The following is a 14,756-nucleotide window of genomic DNA, read 5'->3' as shown; positions in this document are numbered from 1 at the left end:
GAAGGAAAACTAGAGAACAGTTTCAAAAATATTTAGGAGGTAGAATGAGTAGGATTACTGATGAGTTTAAGAGAGAGAAGTGTAGAATGCTACCTCAGTTACTGCCTTGGGTTGGTGCACTTAACTAAGTTAAGAAAATAGAGGAGAAGGAATATATTTGGAGGAAGAAAGAAAAAACTTCATTTTGGAATATTGGGTTTGAGATGCTGGTAGAACTTACAATTGGACAAATTCAGTAGGCACGGGTTTAAGAATCCAGAAGTTAGGGGACTGTTATATCCTTGGGAGCCATCAGCATACAGATGATTGCAAATTCCACAAGAATGGTTGAAAGTGCCCACCTGTGGGGTGGTGGAGGGAAGGGAATTACTGACTTGCTCATTCTACCTGTTCAAGAACTTCTGTAACACTGTTAATGTAAGCAATCCCTCTAAACATTTTCTGAGTATGTTGTATATGCTAGATACTGAATTCAGGTTTCTTCAATGTGCTATTTTTTTTTTTTTCCTTTACAGTCTCCAGACTTGTAGATCTGTGCTCAATATAGCTTTGACACTGGTTTCTGGGCCATAACATTAGCATGAAAAACTGTCAAAATAGTTTTAAAAGACTTAAGAATGATTTGTTCTGAAATTAGCTTTGGTTGCCTTCTATGAAGATTTTTTGTTGGTTATTTTTGTGCCTCCTTTGTGCAGGAAGCTCTAGTTCCTCTTTACTCAGTTCTACAAGAGCCCAGTTCAACTGGTGAATTTAAAAGATATGGAGGGGGACTTCTTAGGTGGCGCAATGGTTAAGAATCCGCCTGCCAATGCAGGGGACACAGGTTTGATCCCTGCTCTAGGAAGATCCCACATGCTGTGGAGCAACTAAGCCCAACTAAGCCCATGCGCCACAACTAGCAACAGACCCAACACAGCCAATAAATTAATTAAAAAAAGAGAAGAAGATATGGAGGTAATCACTCAGGATAGGATAGTAAATGTAATTTCTCCATATTGATTTGAATAAGAAATTTCCATTTCTTTCCTCCCTCTCCCCCATCTCTACCAATATCTGTTAGACATTGGATTACTGAAATTTCTCTAGAGGCTATGTGGTCCAGAATGGATAAATGAGTCCAGAATGAGATGAAAGACCAGAATAAAATGAATAAATCCAAAGAAAAATGTGTATTTTAGGTGAAATAGCAGGTGTTGTGGGGATGATGCCTGAAGCTAGAAGGAGAAGAGAGAGTTTGATATTAGAAATAAGGACTCTTTATGGGAGGGAGATTGAGGCAATACATTCATCAGAGGTAGGATGGCTAAAATGATAATTCTAATTGCATTAGCATTTAATCATTGCAGTTGAGAATTGATCCTATGGTGATGGTTTCCCCTTTATATCAGCACTAAAATAACCCAGAACGATAGCAGAACTTGGGGTAAACAAATTCTTTGCCCAGAAGTTGGCAGTTGAATAGTAATTTTAAACAAGGTTGAAACAGGGATAACTAGAGCCTCAAAGAAGGCGGTTTTTCACTTTTACATTTCTGTATGACAAGTGGAGTATGTCTGGAAACAGCATGGAGTTGCTGACCTCCAGCCCTGTGCCCGGAGGAACGTGTGACGTGGCAGGATAAGTAACCTTCTGTGAAAGGGCTAAGGGGGAAGGGATGTCCTTAGGAGAGAACTGGGTTTTAAGATAAAATATAGTAAGTGGAGTGTTTAGTGAAGAGGTTGAAGATGATGGAGGCGCTTTATCAAGAAATAGGAATTACAGGCAGAGCCTTCAAATAGTTTGAAAGGGAAAAGTGCACTGGGTGAAACAGACCAATACATGTAAGTGGAATTTCCCAAAACAATACTGTTTCTGAGATGATAGGAAGATTCCATGGTGCATTCTCTCACCTTCCCCTAATGTCAAGCACAAAGATTTTCCATCATCCATGAGTGAGGAGGCTCAGGAAACAAGTGCTGTTGTGGGAGGATATCCCATGGCATATTTGGAGGGATGTTTTCTGATAGATAGTGTAGACTCCCTGAGAATGTGGTTAAGATGAGGGGGAAAACAGCATTGACATCCTAGAGATCTTAGTAGTAGAGAGAAGGGACAGAAAAGGAGAAGGCTGAAGATGCCAGAGGCACATTTCCCTGACTCCACAGTTTAGTCAAGGCCTTGTCCCGCTCAAGATTTTTTCTTTCCAGTAGATAAAATTATCTTGAGAAATAATTTTCTTTTACCAACTTCTCTCCCATGCTGACTCACTCTATGCCCCATACTCCACTCCTTGTAGGAGCGTTGAGCTAATTCTTTTGAACTCGTAACAACACCCAGCTTGTTTTCTACTCCCACACTAGGTATCATTCAGTTTAGTGAAAACCACAGGGAGATATTTTCTCCTATGTGTAGAAACCATTGTACACATATTTTATTCTATCATCCTTTTAAATATTTAGAGGAAAAAAAATCCAACATGGTCTCTATTAGAAGTCAATGATAGGAAGATGGAAAATGTTGGAAGTTTCATGTGTGTTTTCTGTGTAGATTCAATGTGGAATGGACACCAATAGGCAGGAGAGAAGGACTGGGGAGATAGTGTGTAGGAGGGTGTTTTTTAAGGAAATCTCTCATTTAAACCATTATAAGTGCATCCCATTTACAAAGTAAATTTAAATCCTCTTTTTCCTCAACTACTTTCTGTTATTCAGAGTAGAAGTATGGTATGAGCAGAGATAAATGATATGGAAGGAAAGAGTCTTTTTGGCCAATAAAGTGCAGAAAAACAAAAGTTATTGAAGTAGTTATAGAACAAATCATTCTGAATGTCACAGAAAACCTAATAGGTGATTTTCATACCATAATTGCTGTTAAGATTAAACATAAACCTGGAAAACTAGAGAACTGAAAAAAAAGATGATGAGTGAATAAAACTTGTGAATGAATACAGGGATGAAGACATGAATTAAATGGAAAGGTAACTTGAGGGGTTATCAAATCTCCAAAGGGCTTTTTTGTTATTGTTGTTGTTTGTTTTGCTTGGTTTTGTTTTGCTTTTATTAAGTGGAAACTGAAGCAACTTTGTAGACTTAGGTCTTTGTAGACCAAGGAAGAGAGAAAAACAGATGTTTAGGGAAAGGGAATACCTAATGTAGAATTTGAGATAAAATAATTACAGAAAAGAAGGAGAAAAGAACACACCTTTTTTCACTAATACTTCATAATTAACCAATTGGTGTATACTGCAGGCTTCATCTTCAAAACATAGCCAGAGTCTGACCATTTCTTACCACCTCCTCTATTTACTACCCTGGTCCAAGCCACTATCTTTTTTTTTTTTTTAAAGCTCTTTATTGGAGTATAATTGTTTTACACACTTGTGCCAGTTTCTGCTGCACAATAAAGTGAATTCAGCTGTATTTGTACACATATCCCCATATCCCCTCCCTCCCGTGGCTCCTTGCCACCCTCCCTATCGCACCCCTCTAAGTTGAGTGGATCTCCCTGTGTTATGCAGCAGCTTCCCACTAGCTATCTGTTTTACATTTGGTAGCATATATATGTCAGTGCTACTCTCTCACTTCATCCCAGCTTCCCCTTTGCCCACCCCGCCATGTCCTCAAGTCCGTTCTCTACATCTGTGTCTTTATTCTTGCCCTGTCACTTGGTTCATCAGTACCATTTTTTTAGATTCCATATATATGAGTTAGCATACGGTATTTGTTTTTCTCTTTCTGGCTTACTTTGCTCTGTATGACAATCTCTAGGTCCATCCACTTCACTACAAATAACTCAATTTCATTCCTTTTTATGGCTGAGTAATATTCCATTGTATATATGTGCCACATCTTCTTTATCCATTCATCTGTTGATGGGCATTTAGGTTGCTTCCATATCCTGGCTATTGTAAATAGTGCTGCAGTGAACATTGTGGTACATGTTTCTTTTTGGATTATGGTTTTCTCAGGGTGGTAGTTCTATTTTTAGTTTTTTAAGGAACCTCCATACTGTTTTCCATAGTGGCTGTACCAATTTACATTCCTAACAATAGTGCAGGAAGGTTCCCAAGCCACTATCCCCTTTTACTATGAACATTATAATAGCTTCCCAAACTGGTCCTGCTTCTGTCCTTCCTAACATCTCCCCGCTCCAGCCCAACCAAACCAAATCCAATCTCCACACAGCAACCAGAATAATCCTATCAATACAAATATCTTTTTTTTTTTTTTTAAAAAACAACATACATTTCTTTTCTTATAGTTCTGGAGGTCAGACATCTGAGATGAGGCTCATGGGGCCAAATCCAGGTGTCGGCAGGGCTGGTTCCTTCTGAGGGCTCCAAAGGAGAATCCACTGCATGCCTCTCCCAGCTCCTAGAGGCTGCCAGCATCCCACGGCTTGTGGCCCCTGTTTGCATCACTCCCACCTCTTGCTTCCTTCTCATCTGCTCCTGCTAAATATCTCTTTATATCACTTCTCTGCTCAACCCATTTCCCTGAGTAAATCTAAATTTCTTATAATGGTTTACAAAGTTCTATACAGTCTTCTCCCTCCTCTATATTTCTCTGATCCTGTAACTTACTGTTTTTTGCCTTCCCCACTTCGTTTTGCTTGAAGACACCAGGCATCCTCCCACCAAAGTGCTGTTTGGTTTGGTCACTTCCTCTGCCTTCAGTGCTTTCCCACAAAATATCCTGAGATCACCTCTTTTAAATCTTTTCTCAAATGTTACTTTCTCAATATAGCCTGCCATGACCACCCTGTTTAAAAATGCAACTGTGACCTCACTCTTCCTGCTCTTCCTACCATTTCCTGCTTTTATCTTATCCAACATAATTTATATTTTACTTATTTGTTTTACTTACTGTCTGATTTTCCCAGTAGAATCTTCAAAAGAATGTGAGCTCTATGAAGCCAAGGATATTAGATTGTTTTCTTCACTGACATCTTTCCAGTGCCTGTGACATTGCTGAGCTTATTACAGGTGATTATATGTGTTGTGAATACATGCATAAATGAATGAATAAAAGGAGAACCATGTTATGGGAAAATGTTCAGGTGGGAAAGAGGAGAGATTAGCAAGCTCATGATAAACAATGTTAGATCTCTCCAAGTTGGAATGATAATCAATGAGAGGAGAATGGGTGGAATTTGAGGTTTGTGAAAGTATGGGTGGAAAAGTGAAACAGCCACTTTGGGCAGGAAGCTTATGGAGTAAGCAAAAAATATAGGAAAAATGATTGGCAGGTAAAACACAGAAGGTTGTACAAAAGATCCAACACAGAAGGTTGTTAAAAAAAGTATTTGCCTCTCTTTCACATAGCCCCATTCTTCATACCAAGCCATCTCATTCTTACATTTGGGAGTTAGATGCTGATTAGACTAAGATGATAATGGTAACTCTTTTACTTATCAGTTTCAGCCACTGATCACGAGAGAGCGTATTCTGGAGATTTCTAATGAATTTTTTAGTCTTATCAAGAAAACACTGGAAAACATAGGTCCTTTTTTGCTGTGGACAGTTGTTTGGATGTGATACTTGACAGTATTACAACCATGGTGCAGATATGAGAGAAGTTAAGCCAACATTCCCAAAAAATGGTGGCGTGGAAGATTTAAAGAACGCAGGTCCTAGACAATGTCTCTGAGCCACTGAATTAGCCTCTTTAACCTCAGAACTTCTTTTTATGTGAGATTGGTTTCCTTATGATGTAAGCCATTCTGAATTTGGTTTTAGATTCTCTGATGCCAGCATCCTCCTACCTCTTACCTTGCTTCATTACTTTCTCTACCAAGGCTGAGTCCAAGAATTTCTAAAGTTGTTTATAGCATTTACTTATGTTTAGGTATTTATAAAGGGGTGTGTGTGTGTGTATTTATGAAAACCCTAAAGTAGCAGTTGCTACCAAGTACTTTATCTTACGTAACCATTTGTATTCTTTTAAATACTATTCCTTTTTTATACATATTATTGTATGTAAAAAGTGAGAGTCTTCATAGAGTTAGATTTGTATAGAAAAAAAGAAAGAGGAAGATAGACTGGGTAAAACACCTTATTATGTTCTCAATAATCCACATTTAGAGAGTGCCTAAACAATTTGCCCTTATAGCTATGGTACAAACACTGCTGTTCAGTTATCAGAAGCTATGCTAATTATAGTCATAACTAGTGCAATATTGTGATTTATAAGATTTTAGATGACCAGAATATATTTTTCATATACATATGGTCTTTCTCCACTGTTCCTGGCTCACAGCTCTAAAAACTCTCGAAATTTCCTAAGTATTGAGGGTGATAAATGTGTCTTCTCTGATGTTAATGAGGTGACTTTTGGAACTCGTATGAGGATGGCGCCTGGTTACCCGCGGACCCAACCATGTGATTAGAGGGTTAGAACTTTTAGTCCCACACTTTTGACCTCCAGGGAAGGGAAAGGGGCTGGAGATGGATTTCAGTCACCAATGGTCAATGATTTAATCAAGCATACCTATGTAATGAAGCCTCCATAAAAACCCAAAGGACAGATTTGGGAACTTCCAGGTTGGTGAACTGTAGAGATGTTCACAGTGCAGTGCCTGGAGGGGGCGTGGAAGCTCTAGGTCTCTTCCCACATACCTTGCCCTATTCATCTCTTCCACCTGGCTGTTCTGAATTCTATCCTTTTGCAATAAATCGGTGATCTGGTAAGTACAATGTTTCTCTGAGTTCTGTAAGCCACTCTAGTAAACTTATCCAAGCCGAGGAGGGGATCGTAGGAACCTCTGATTAATAGCCAGCCGGTCAGAAAGACAGGTAACAACTTGGACTTGGGACTGGCTCTGATGTCCAAGGAAGGGGTCATGGAAACCTCCAATCTGTAGCTGGTTGGTGACAGCTGTGGGGGAGGGCAAACTTGTGGGACTGAACCCTTAACTTGTGGGATCTGATGTTATCTTCAGGTGGATAGTGTCAGAATTGAGTGGAGCTGTCGGACACCCAGTTAGTGTTCAAAGAATTGCTTGTTGGTGTGGGGGCACCCCCCCCCCAATAATTAGAACGGAGTCCAAGAATCCAGAGTGACCAGTTACTGTCTGTTCAGTGCTGTGTTCTCAAACTGATTAACTAGTGGGAACTATCACAGGTCTAAGCACGTATAAGGACTTAGATAACGTTTTTGATCACATATGTGTGCAGAATTGGTATTGGCTGGCATGGATTTGCCAACCATTTCCTTTAATTACCTTTCATGTCACTAGACTAGAAAAGTGTCAAGAAAAACAAAGAAGAGACAAATGAAGAAAACAAAGCTTAGTGTCCCTATGTACTTATCCATTACCTAGTCAGTTACAGATCCACATAAAAGTGGTCCTGGCTTTCCTCAGTGATGATTTTGGAATTCTCTTCCAGGCACCATCCTGTTTGAGCCGATTATAGCAAATTTAGGAGCCAGTTTTTATTTCTCAGTTCTCCCCTTCCCTTTGCCTCCCTGGCTTTGGACAGGATGTTTCTGCCTTTAGTTTTCAATCTTGACTTTGGTCTAGTCACTGTCCCCATTTTCCTCCTGTACCAGTACAACCTTTATAACAGCTCTGGGCACACTCAGACTTGTTCCCGTGTTGTTTTCTCAAACACCAGGCTAGACCTCAGCTTTTGGACTCCAGGCAAAGTTCGGATCGAACACCTACCCTAGGTGATATCTTTAGCGATCACCCAGAAACACAGTTTCTAATTTTAAAATATATGAGGCAGAGTGCACACACTGCATTTTATTTTTCAGATTTATTGCCACATTACCCTTAGGATCATCCTAACTTTGAATCCTGACAGTGATAAAGTAAGGAGAGAAACTATGATATATATATTTGAATAGCATTTAAAATATTGCAGAAAGCTTTTCCTATATCATTTAATTTTCTTAACAAACTAAGTACTTATTATTCAGATAAGGAATCTATGGCTCAGAAAGCTTCACAGTCTAGCCAAGGCCCCGTAAATGGTAAGTCACAGCAATGGGGCTAAAAACCAGATGTCTTACCTCCACATATCATGCTCCTTATTAACGCCTCACCTTTTTCTTCATTTTATGCTGGGAAAAAACCCTTATCTAAATAATCTGATAACGCATTTGAGAGACTGAAAAGGTCACACATGAAAGTAACAGTGTGTACTTAGTAGAGTTAGGTTCTGAGCACAATATAAACTATTTTTTCAAAGGTCAGATTTGACTACACAGTGGCCAAACGGAATCGGTCATCCTCCAGGCCCCTGCCATTCCTTAGACACGAGTTTGCGTACAAAGGAATACACAGAAGGCTGAAGGCTATAAGAGAGGCATCGCTGAGAAGAAGATCAGTGTTACTGTGTGGGATACTGTGTGATAGCAGAAGACAGGCAGGATGAAGTGGCAGGCTATTTCACCCACTCTAAGGTGTTACGAAGAGTGCTGAAGGAAAGCGCAAGTCATCCTTTCAAGTCAAAATGATCAAAGGAGGATTCTAGATGTAAGCAGAAGCAAAGTTCTTATGAGTGACTCTTCAGTTCAGAGAAGAGTAAGGCCAAGTTTAGTTCATTATCACAAAGTAATATTGCAAAGGAATTCCCTACTTCAGTCTCCTCCTGCTGACCTCTATGTGCCCATACAGAAGTAAATATATTAGAGTGGTTTACTACATGTTCCGGCAGATCTTGTGGTCTCCATGTGCAGAAAAACAGGATTTGCCCAGGCTTGAAACGTCAGGTTGATTCATTCAAAGATTTCAGATTAAAAACAAAAACTGAGCACGATTAATAGGCCCAGAAAATAATGTCAGAAATGAATTTACGTTGCGAAAGTATTTGAAAAGCTGCCAGGGAACATAGTGCTCTATCCTCTATAACATAAAAGGAACGTAGGAGTTGACAGGTGAGGAAGCAAGGTAAATAGCAATTAAAATGTAAAGAGTCAGCTATATTGACCCAGTAATTCTATTCAGAGGAATTTATCCTAAAGAAATAATTCAACCGAAGCTCAAAGGCATCTGTGCAAAGATTTTTCCTTTCAGTGATATATAAAATGGCAAAAACTATACAAAACAAGAACAAACAAACCACTAGAGAACAGTTTAATAAATTACAGCATAGCAATAGTATGGAAATATGTTAAATTTTGTATTGAGTAAAGCCTTTCATTTAGCTTGCAGAGAATTCCCAAAGGATGTATTTTAATCTCACTTATGATGAGAACTTGTTTTCAGATGTGAATCATCTTAAGTCGTTGCCTTTTCATTGTGTACTTTCCTTCGACATTGCTGTTTGTTTCACAATCAGTAGAAACTCAGGAAGGTACAGATTTTAAAACTAATTCCAAAGTGCTTTTCAGGCTTACACAACATCCTCAATAGGGAAAACTTTTCGGGGCCGGGGGCGGGGGGGCAAACTGTTGACCAGAAGGAGGGTCTCCATAGGAGAACAGGATCAGCTGAAAGAAACACTGCTGTAGCATTAATTTAAAATTGCTGGTTGCTATCTTAGGGTTGAGGAATTTTCAAACAAAATAATTTATTCTTCTTAAGACAGATGAGTAGTTTTCCAGCAGGAATTTTTCCTAACATTTTTGGGCACGGAAACGGGAAAAGCTTTGGAGTCAGGCCAAGGCGGGTAATCATGACAGTGAGAGCCAGTATTTACTGAGCACTTGGAATAGACCAGACACATTCTATACCCAAGTGTACTGACTTAATCATTGCAACAGCCCTTTGAACTAGGTACTTCTATTATCCCTATTTTACAAATGAGGAAGTAGGTACTTCTATTATCCCTATTTTACAAGTGAGGAAGAACTAGGACACAGGGATATTAAGTAACTTGCCCAAGGTTACTGGATTAGTTAACTGTGACGCATAGTATCACTAAAATTCTGGTTAGAAACACTAACTGGGCCCTTTGTTGGGCTATTCTGTCTTTAAATTTTAAATGGCTTAAGGTACACAGGAACTGTGCTATTTTTCAAACCCTTTCATCTTTTTCCTGATCTCCTGGCTAGAGCTGCTGCCTTTGCTCTATTTTGACGCTTACTACCCTAGAAGATTGGAAGCCTGATCCCTTTTCAGTGTTGACCTCGATTACAATTTGCCCCATTAACAACTAGGTTTTCTCCACCTGAGGTCCATTGGAGTCCACACCTCAGTGCTTCTCTATGGAAGCAGATTTGCTCTGAAGCTAATAGACAATCGGGGCCTCTCACTCACAGCGGTCTCTTGTAGGGCCCTGTTCCTACTTTTGTATTCATATTTTTCAACCTTTTTCTTAAATAGAACTCCACCCCGCCCAACAACTGCATGAACTTAAAGTCTCCCAAAACTTGAATCTATCTCATCTTCCCAGAGTTTGCCTCCATTTCATAAGGATATCATCAACTAGCTGTGTTATGTTAGGAGACCTGCTGATGCTTTCTGAGTTTCCTTATCTGCAAAACGGAAATGTTGGGGACCAGGTTAGGTAATTTATGTAAAATTCTTGATCTTAGTCATTCTAATAACTTCTATGTCCAGGCAGGTTTTCCCCAGACAGTTCTGATAAAAAATATTTTGTCCTGTTTTCTCCACACGTCCCCTAATACTTATGAAACCATGAGTCCTCGCATGGGATATGACCTGTATCATCTCCATTAAATCTTGCGGGTCAATGACTCCTTGATTTTTAGCAGCATCCAGACCTGTCTCACGTGCTCCCACGTACCCTAACTTAGGCTGCTGTGATTCAGGCTGGATCTGAGAATCATCTGGAGACAGATGGTGTTCTCTTTATTTTATCTCAGCCTGTTGCCACTGTTAATCTCAAATAGAACCCTATTCTCTTCCTTCACACCTTCATTTCAAATTATAACTAGATATTAGTTTGCTTACTAGTTTATGATCTATCTTTCTCATTAGCCTGTAAACTTCATGGGAGCAAGGGCACATCTGTTCTTTTCACAAACACCTAGCATAGGGCCTGGCATTTAGTTGCAACTCAGCAAATGCTTTTTTGCATGCATGCAGCCATGAAGATGGTAAGATGGTAAAAGCAAGAACGTTTATTGGAGGTGAGGCAGTAATATTTATCCAAACCTGACTCCCTCTAAACTGGCTCTCCCCTTCTGTTGTACACAGACGGTCATTCACCAGTTCTTCTTATCTCAACATTGTCGTTCTGTTAGTCAGCCTCCTTTCTTGGTCTAGTCCTCTTCCTTCACCTTGGCTATTCTCATCTCACATCCACACACACAACTTTTCCTCCTTTTTTCTATTCCTCTTCCCCTTGACTACTGAGGAACGCATAAAGTGTTTCCAAATATTGCAAAAAATCTTAGTTCCCATTTCTCTCAGGTTTTAAAATCAATTGATTTTGATACGACCAAGATGAGGTGGTGGTGGTCGAGGCAGGTTGGGGAGTTCCTGGTCACTGTACCTATGCGAGGGGTGAGGGCTGGGGAGGGCGTGCTTACTGGGGCAGTTACAGCTGCCTAAGAGTGGGAATGGCACTCAAAGAGGGGGAAGCAGTCTCAGCAAGTCCTGGGTCTCCCGGGTTGTGCTCTTACACAAGCTTCAAGACAACCATCTCCACTCCATTATACTGGACACAAGGTATTAATCACAGGTCTGTGGCTAGGAACTGCCTGTCCACTTTCCTTCTATTCTTCATCCCACTGTTTTAACAGTCTCATTTAATAAAGGGAATTATATTTCTCCCGGTCTTAGGATAATGTCTTATGGTTTATTATAATCACATATAATTACAACAGAGTCATTGACTAATTTTGCCATTTCTAAGCAGATTCCTCATTGTTCAGTGTTTATCACAATAAATGTAAAGTGACATTTAATTTTATAATGGTAGGTAACCAAAGAAACACTACATAAAAATGATGCTATAGAGTCTTATCTTTAGTGTTTTAGCCTCTTGTGTTTCTTCAGTACTTGTTATGTATGAGATACTGAACTAGGAGTTGCACGGTGATCTAGAAATCCAGGAGTTTATAATGATAGAATGTCATAAAATAATGTATACAGTTATACAACATCATGTATCCTACATGTATATACATATATACGCATACTACACATATACACACACATATGTCTATGTAATCATAGACAAATACACACATATAGGTAGATATACAATAGTTCTCCAAGTTTTTCTAAATGCATTGGGCTTGCTTGAGATAGGCAATACGTCATGGTAATTGTGTATACTGGCTTCGTAGTGAATCAGCATGGGTTTGATTCCAAGCAGTACCACTTGCTGTATGATTTTGGGTAACATAATTTTTCTTAAATTTCATCTTTGAATAATGAGAGCAGTGCTACTTAACTCACAACATTGATGTTTTACATGGATTTTAGTATTTATCTTCATAAAAACATAATGAGGTTGATACTATTATCGTCCCCATTTTACAGATAAAGAAACTGAGTCCCAGTGGTTAAATGACTTGCTCAAACTCACATGGTCAGAGGGGGGAAAGTCAGACACATATCTGGGCTGTTGAACTGTAACACTTGTACTCTAGAGTGGTTAGATGAAAGAAAATAACTGAAATTGCCAAAGGGATGACTAAAAGAGAAAATAAAATTCAATTAAAAAAAATCAAAGAGAAGCCAAAGAATAGGAAAAGAAGGAGAAAGAGCAAACATATGTGCCAGGCACTGTTAGGAGTTTTATACATTGTCTCAAACATCCTTACAACCCTGGGGAGGGGTGGTGAGCTTTTTAAAAAGAGAACTATAGTTCACATAGCTGTTGAATGTTGATGTTGAAATTCAATCTAGGTCCTTCTGATTATAAATAATATACCCAGACACATATTGTGCACCTAGATATGTAGCATAGTGCTTGATTCTGTAGTTAGCATTAAGAAAATACATTTCACAGCCTCTGAGCTCAAGGAGCTTAGAATCTAATGGGGATGACATGGGTGCTGTAAACAAGAAGAGAACACTGCACTCATGGTGAAGAGGACCACACCCATTGTGTGGGTGGCTAGGGTGGGAAAGAGCCTAGAACTAAAATGGAAAATATCATGGTGGACCTTGAACTTCACCTGGCCTGAGAGACTGAAGCTTGGCACACTGTGCACAGTTTTGTTGAATGCGTAAGTGATAAGAAGAATTAGTTAACTGAAAAGACATAGTTCTTTTTCTGTTACCTTTCCTCTTCACACAGGACCTAGTAGAACCGAAGGGCTTAGCTTTCCCCTTTATCCCCAAAGAGAAGGCAGGATCCGGAGAGGGGAGGAGGGGGAAACCAATAGGGGCAAGCTCCCTGTCTTGCTAATTAATGCCAGCTCAGAGACCACATTTGTATCTCAATGCCCACAACAGTGACTGGAGCCTGGTAGGGCTCAGTGAAGAAATGAGCTGAATGAAAGAATAAATGGATGAGAAAAAAAGATGGATAGTTTCAGGGAAGACCTACAGATATCAGAGGGGAGAGAAAAACAACATGACAACCAGGATCCATAGCATCATGCTATCCTTTCCTTGGGGCCTTTCCCTTCCCCTCTCATGTGACTGTTTCCTTTTCTGTGCCCCTGCAGACCCCCCTACAAAGACTGAAACCTCCTACAACTCTCTACTGACATTATTTCCTTACACCTCTGGCGCTACTACGGGGAGAGGAGTTCTCTAGGGAAAGGAAGGTATTGTATTCATCGTTATATCTCTAGTGCCTAAAATATCATCTAGCTCAGCAGACATCATGATGAGTAATAGATTCTCAGAAAGAGTACCTAATTATTATTGTTGTTTGGGTAATAAACATTACTGGGTAGAGAACCTTGCTTTGCCGTGACTGACGTCTGCCCAACTCTCTTCTTCCTAACTTGTTTTTGTTGCCGGGTATACAGCTTACGTCTTTCTCTCTCTTATATTACCGACTCCCTTTAATTCACTAAGTTTAATTTTGAATCCATTCTCCATGAAAGTGTGTATTGCCCCCTTGTGTCTCCTTTAGTGAATCTGTCCGTGAACCCCTTTTTGGCCTTTCTGCCCCCTCCTGTGGGGCTCTGCTGCCCTCTAGGGGGCCTTGTTCATCACATACTTCTCAGGACCCAGTCTGATCTGCACTAGGCGGCACAGTCCTTGGTTGGGATTGCTGTGCTGGGGGCAGGCTGCCAGCCCCAGAGGCTCCTGTGCCTGCTCCTGCAGCCCCCAGTTTATAAACTTGTGGCTGTATAGTGAAATGGGTTTAGGAATATGAACCTGGGGCAGAAGCAAGCAAGGAGGCTGTCCAGAACTGAAACCCATCACAACTGGAGGTTTTGAAGAGGCTGCCATGGGGTCTCAGTGCTCTTGGGGCCAACAGGATCCTCAGTTGTGAGTATCCCGCCTGCACTTGGTAGTTTGCATATTATGTCAGAGTTTATTCTATGGAATCCAGTATCTGACTAATGAGAATGTTCTACCTGACAAGTGAACGATGATTTCCATCTTTGCCTGGGCCTCTGAGATATAAAGAACTTCCTCAAAGAGCTGGGGCCTCAGTGGTTTTTTGTAAAAGCTGAAACCAACATCTGGTTACCATATCCAATGGTGATGTCTCTTAACTCTATCTGATTTGACTTCTCTGTAACATGGGGACTACTGATTACTCCTTCATGTATGGGTCATTCTTTTCACTTTCGTGTTATCACTTATATCTAAGTCTCAGATGTACTTAATACTAATATTCAGGAATTCTTTGTCTATTTATCAGACTTTCCTTTATCTAGTCCGTGGGCTCTGACCTTTGCTCTCACAAACTGTATTTCAAACCCCAAACTCTCTTGATCTGCAGG

At 40.0% G+C, this 14,756-nt stretch overlaps 1 protein-coding gene and 1 long non-coding RNA gene across 6 annotated transcripts in view; one reads left to right on the top strand and one right to left on the bottom strand.

Moving 5' to 3' along the window:
- LOC130860380 (uncharacterized) overlaps positions 1 to 13,610 on the top strand; it is a 29,015-nt gene extending 15,405 nt beyond the window's left edge. The window contains exons 2-3 of the long non-coding RNA XR_009055435.1: positions 4,864 to 4,963; positions 13,518 to 13,610. This is a non-coding gene — a long non-coding RNA (uncharacterized LOC130860380). The remainder of the gene's footprint in view (positions 1 to 4,863; positions 4,964 to 13,517) is intronic.
- GRM5 (glutamate metabotropic receptor 5) overlaps positions 1 to 14,756 on the bottom strand; it is a 508,470-nt gene that overhangs the window by 20,092 nt on the left and 473,622 nt on the right. The gene's annotated exons all lie outside the window — the stretch shown is intronic.

This window comes from Hippopotamus amphibius, chromosome 9 (assembly GCF_030028045.1).
Source record: "Hippopotamus amphibius kiboko isolate mHipAmp2 chromosome 9, mHipAmp2.hap2, whole genome shotgun sequence".
Classification (NCBI taxonomy): Eukaryota; Metazoa; Chordata; class Mammalia; order Artiodactyla; family Hippopotamidae; genus Hippopotamus; species Hippopotamus amphibius.
This window is presented reverse-complemented; position numbering and strand designations above follow the sequence as displayed.